Raw genomic sequence first — 6,830 nt, 5'->3', positions numbered from 1 at the left:
GGTAGTGGTATGGGGCTTATACCTGCGGTTCTGAGTTGATAATGGTATGGGACTTATACCTGCAGTTCTAAGTTGGTAGTGGTATGGGGCTTATACCTGCGGTTCTGAGTTGATAATGGTATGGGGTTTATCCTTACAGTTCTAAGTTGGTAATGGTACGGGGCTTATACCTGCAGTTCTAAGTTGGTAATGGTACGGGGTTTATACCTGCAGTTCTGAGTTGTTAATGGTATGGGGTTTATCCTTACAGTTCTAAGTTGGTAATGGTACGGGGCTTATACCTGCAGTTCTGAGTTGTTAATGGTATGGAGTTTATCCTTGCAGTTCTAAGTTGGTAATGGTACGGGGCTTATACCTGCAGTTCTGAGTTGGTAACGGTACGAGGTTTATACCTGCAGTTCTCATCTGGTAATGATATGGAATTTATTACCCAAATAGAGTATAACCTGTCAAAAATGGCGGGGCAAGTACTACCACCCCATCCCATAGTACACCCTAACTTCACATTTCATAGCTCACTAAAATAAATAAATTTTGCGAAATCAAGCTTCAACAATAAATAGACAGAAAAGTGCACTCGAGGCAATCAAATATCGGTAAATTCCTTTGTGAGCCAATCAAAATTAACATCATTCGTGAAATAAATTCGTGGTGTATTCGTAGAATAATTATTGGTAAAAATCAGTTAGATTAACAACTCTTAATATATTGAAAAGCGAGTGTATTCTGGTAACACCACATTCTTAACTATAGCTTTTACGCCATGTTGTTTAGCAACAAAAGTATAACTTAATATTGTTGTTAGTCTGTGTACTGAAAGTATAAAATGAAAAGTATAGACGACAAAACTGGAAAAATATTTGTTGATTTCTTAATTTAGAGTTTCCGTTGATTAAAGAGGTTTTTATTTATATATTGAAAACGTTGGTAATATAACAGAAAATAGCTTAATCCAGAAACGATTTAAGTTTAAAATTGAATCGGTATTTTTACTTTCATGATAAATTTTATGCACTTAGCTCCAGGCTAGGTGATCCTACACTACGTCTTTACTTTAGGCTTATTATACCAACTCTCACTAGGGTTCAGAAAATCCATCCCTAATTTTGAACTGCTGAAAGGAAAGCAGCTGTCACCAGGGCTTTGACTGGTTCTTTAAACTGGCACTTTTATAACGCGCCCACAACCTAAAGTGCTGACCATGCTCTGTGGCATCATGTCTTGAATTCATCCGAGATCTTTCGATTCGCAGCCCGACCACTAAGCGAATTATAAACATTAATACCTTAACTTGTGTATTGAAATGACAACTGTTACCTTAACACAATATAAAAGAAAAATCACAACAATACAAGGTCATCAAATGGACAATAAATCATTAAATACAAAACACCAGTGTTTTAAATGTGTCCAAGATTCCCAGTAATATTCCGTCAACAATTAAGTAATTTTTTAAATCAGTAGGCTTTTAATTTTCATCCTTAATTTCTATTCGTTTCTGGTATATTCTGGATATTTCTATGGCTTACGAATTCGAATACTTAGAAATCTCATATTTCTTCTGTAGTTGCAGATCGTTAGAAGCATAAGTATTTACACAGAGATGCATCAGACATTTTATTGGGGAAGGGGGTAGATCATCACACCATCCTCTTATTATATCCCACTTTAATTCGTTCCAAGTTGGGCTATGGATGTGTTCTGTATGATTTGTTTTCCTTCTTTTGTCTTTCATATACTTAATATTATTCAGAATTTTGCTGCACCATATGTTTGAGAGTGATATCTTGTACTCATTCTTTTGCTTTAAAGATATTGAGTTCTGAAACTCTCTTAGACCTACACAAATAGTTTTGTTATCAAGTGTCAACATGACTATAAATATGAAGTTCTCAATCAAAGGTGTTTGTTTTTTTTCCCCCTTCCTTGACTGCTCAGCAATAATTCTGTTAATATTAAGCCTTTTTCTTGATCAACTTTGCATTGTGGTTTTATTACTGATTTCCTTACTTGCATCAGTGTGTTTAATGACTTATTTTTTTAGTGTTTATGCACGTTGTTCATATGACACTTCTGCTGGAAAGACAACTTGTGTTCTTTACACCTAATTTTTGAAATTACTTAAGTCTCACTGACTCCCAGATTACTCCGAATAATTTTTTTTTAGAAATTTGTATACGTTCTTCATTCGTTATCCCAGCTGAATAATGCGAGGACTTTCCTTTCCAGGATTATAATCTTTATTGACTCTTTAAGCAGTTTCACCATTTTAAACTCCAATGGTTTACTTTAGGAGTTTTGCGTCTTCTATTCTATAGCTCAATGTATTCTCTTCCTTTATTTTATTGTTAATTTGTTGTTAAGCACAAATCTACACATTGGGCTATCTGTGCTCTTCCCATCATTTTAAGCGTTATAAGCCCTCAGACGTACCGCTGAGTTACCGAGGGGTCACAGTGATCACCAAAGTATCTGTATACCAAACCGCATTAATATGCCTAAAAATAAAATAGTTAAAAGACCTGCCAAGGCTGCAACATATTCATTTTTCCTTTCAATACTTGGAAACATACTGTATAAAATAGCTTTGACTGGAAATTAAGATTAATTTACTGCTCTTATTGTCTTTTTCTTCTTTTATTTACAAGACCTTGCTGGAGACTCCTAATCATATTCTTTTTTACATGTTCTGACCATTTCCTAGTACTTCTAGTCGCTTTAAGTTGTTATTATCATTGTATGCTTATCTGGATTTCTCGTGCCATTTCATGCCTTACCTAATGCCATTAATGTTTTAATTCTCTCTCTCGAAACTTCCTTTCTAGTTTGACTTATGCATAAAAATATTCCATTATTATTTCAGGAAGTAGATTTTTCATTGGTTCAGTTTCAATTGAACTTGTTTCTTGGTATGCATAAATTCCTCTAGATTTGCAATATACCACGCAACCTTTTAAGATGAACACCAGGAAACCTCACTGGAGTTTTGACTTGTAGGGATTTTGAGAGCTGATCATGAAAGTAAGCTGCAGTGGTGGGGTTACGAAGAACAATCTTGAGAAATATGATCTGATGCTCCTTCGGTGGGTTTGTGGTAAGTTTAGGAAATTAAAACGCTAAAATCCGGGGTTCTGTTCACCACGTGGATAGATTGCAGATAGCTGATTGTGTAGCTTTGCACTAATACAACAAAAACAACAACAAATGATTTGGTGAAATGGGCCAATAAAGTCATATAGAGATGAAATCAAAATGGATAGGACACGTATTTCAAACAGCAGATTTGTGGTATTAGTAAAAGTAACCGTGATCATTTCGTGTCAGTTTCTTTGTTACACGCGGATGAATCCAACTGTACGGCTGAGCAAGAAGCCTTTACATCAAACATTCTACGTTGTTGTGGAAGGAGGTTGTGATAACTTTGTACCTTACTTTATTTTGAAATGAAAGAAAAAAGTTAGTCAAGCCTAAAGGAGTGAAAGTAAAGTTCTGGTTAATGGATTTTGTATCTTCTGCTGGCCTGGACACGAAAATAGATCTAACTAAGATCAGGAAAAAGTATACATAGTTTTATAAGTTGAAGGACATATATTATTTACCAAATCGGGAATATAGCTTGGGTATTTTGTCAAGAATGAAATGGAGTAATGAACATCAGGAATTTTTTGGTTTCCGTTAGATGTTTTCTTTATCCAAGGTGATTTAATTATTCAATGATTGTCCTTTCTAACTAAGAAGTAGCTTAGATTTTTACCTCCGTCAACAAGGTTTCTCGAAAACGGCTGAATGGATTTGGACGGAAGTTGATATACATTTGGACTATGGCCCAACTTATAAGTGATTAGTTTTTGGAGGGTAAAGGTCAATGTCACAGCAAGGCCACGAAAATCCACAAAATCCCTATCTGTTAACATGGAGAGCCGATTTTTCACACTATTTGTGCTCTATAACTCAGTCAAAAATGATCGGATTTTGATAAAACTTAGTGGCGATATGTAGAATATCATTCCTTATTGTCTCACCAAAAATTGTTGATAATGACGGAGAGACGGAAACATTTTCGCATTTTTTGAGGGAGGAATATGAACAACGCTGCGTAGCGAAGGTTTGCGCTCTAGTTTTCTCTGTTTTACTGTTGCTACCTTTTCAAACACCAAGTACAGGACGCTTTGTGTCCATATATTAAATGATAAGGATAGTAAAAAGGGCATTAGAACATTTTATGTTGTTCATGGGCATCGGAATAACATGTTTAGAAAAGTAAGGAAAATATTTGCTAAGTAGGATGTTGGAATGCTAGTGTATTATTTTGCTTTGTTCGCAATTGTTGACACTAGATGGGGTTGTATGAATCGTGAATGAAATGTCGGTACACGAAATTAAAGCTGATCTTAGCCAATTTTACACACGTATATTAGTTGATTTTTTTAAATTGGGCGAACGTAAGTTGTTTGATTATGTTTTCTTGAAACTGAACTTTAGTTTAAATTGTGTATTTTTAATTTTTTCAAATAATTTATTATAATTACTTATTATTTGAATGTACTTTGATTTTTTGTTTGCAGCTTTTGATTATTATGAAATATAATTATTTGCTATATTAAATATAAAGCATTAACTTATTGTGATGAAATTAATTGTAGTAAACTTCAATGTTGAATTTGAAATACTTGAGGAAATTAATGAAGAAACTGCTGTATTCAGGACAACTCATGATGGAAAAAGTTTGTGAGAAATAATTCTTATTCATGATGATAAACGTATAGCTCGTGATTGTATTGGGATTACTTTATGGACTTATATTGATAATTTAAATTTTAAATTGGTATAACTGAATATTTTAAAGAAATATTAAATGTTAGTATCTTTCATAATATGTGTATCGTTACTCAATGTAGAAATTCAGTTATTGAGCTAAAATATTAATAACTTCTGATCAAAGCAAGCTACTTAAATAGTTCAGAAATAAACATTAACCCATTAATTGATATAGCTAACTTAATAAACCAGTCTCACTTGGAGTATTTAATGACAAAGATTTATAACGATTAAAATGCATGATTTATCACTTGAATACATTCCCTGTTAGTGAGATTTTGGCCTTAATTTCAATAATGCCTAATAAGGTTTGGCCTGCATAGACAATTTAGGTTAGTACTTTAGCCATATAAGATGCAAAATAATCCTTATAATAAAAAATAATAAAAATAAGTATATATATATTAATCATTTTAACCAATACTCTATTAATGTTATTAGATTTAACCAATATACTATTACTAGCAGTAATAAACAGAAAGAATATAACTGACATAAAAATAGTTGTTTGTTTCATGCACTTGAAAAGCATGGCAACAACATGTTCAAAACCTTGTATAACCTCCCTTAGTAACATTTAGTGACCAATAAAAACCCATTGAGTAGCTCTAACAGTGCAACTTCAGACAAGCTTAATGTTTTATATAAATGACCATGATATGTTACCGTTTAAATACTTAAAATACTACTTTTTAATAGAGTTCTCTAATTTTTGCAAACATCAGTTGTCCAAGTTAGATCAAAAGGGAAAATTAAGTTGTCTGCATTCAAACTCCACTTGCCTAAACTCATCTGTGTAGGAATGGTAATCAGTTCTTGTGCAAGAGCCTTACCAATTGCGTATTGATCATTTGTCTGCAAATATTTGCTTAATGTTATAGTTTTTCCAAACAAACTGTGGGAATTCTAAATTTTTTTACTACATCTCACTAATGGGCTATATTTTATTAGAGAATTTTTCTAGTAGAAATTAAATCTGAATAAATTTGTAATTATATCTTTCAATTAATAAAAACTGTTTTCAGTATAAGGAAACGTAAATAAAGAATAGGGATAATTTCAAATTGAAACAATGTTAATGTCACGATCAGAGAAGTTCTACGCATTGTTTAAAGATAACTTTTATTGACAAGATTACTTGTTACTCTGGAATTCCTTAGAAGTGAGTAGTGGCAGTTGCAGTATCAACAGCTTCTATTTTAAAGAATTACTCTTTAAACTGGCTATTTTCTTAATTAAATAATAAAAACTTTAAACTACGTGCAATACTATAAAATGTAAACTTTCGTAAATTTTAACTTCTGTGTCTTATCAGAGTAATTTTTTTATGATACTTAAATATACAAATTTAGGGTTTTGATATAGTAAATCATGTATAAAGGTATAACCTATAACTTGTATATAAATAATGAAATTTGGTAAGGCCGGTTATAAACGTCTTCAGGTCAGTAGAAAATTCCAGTTCTTTGTCAGACAGAAAGTTTTGGATGAACTGGTAGTCATCAAATTGGCTTTTCATGGCAGCGTCTACACCGGAAATTTTAGCACCCAAAGAATGAAATCACGGCTAGTTGAAGAACAAGATTGGCAAAATGGCCAAGAACTCTATCTTATATAGTAAGAGTCCAGATTGAAAACGGAAGGTTGGATTAATTCTAATTGGCCAAAAGGCCATCAAAGTTGATAAAGGATCATAACCACTCATTACAACCATTACTCCACCTGTAATGTAAATGTTGAGTCAATGTACGAAATAAAATGTAACGTGAGGATGAAAACTAAAACTGAGGATTCATCTTATATTTTACTGCCCGAAATAAACAGAATCTAAAATCGGTTATCTAACTTGTTGTGTAAGTGAAACAATCTGAGAAAAATAAAAACGAAGTAATAAATAGGAATATGATTCACTTATTTCACACTAGATGGCGAACTATTGCATTTAGGCTTTAGCAAATACTGAAGATGGAATCTGATAGAATTCCGAAACGTTTATCCATGTCCCCTTTTTG

The sequence above is a fragment of the Limulus polyphemus genome, unplaced genomic scaffold, assembly GCF_000517525.1.
Source record: "Limulus polyphemus unplaced genomic scaffold, Limulus_polyphemus-2.1.2 Scaffold165, whole genome shotgun sequence".
Lineage (NCBI taxonomy): Eukaryota > Metazoa > Arthropoda > Merostomata > Xiphosura > Limulidae > Limulus > Limulus polyphemus.
The sequence above is the reverse complement of the archived record's forward strand: the minus strand, read 5'-3'. Positions refer to the sequence as shown.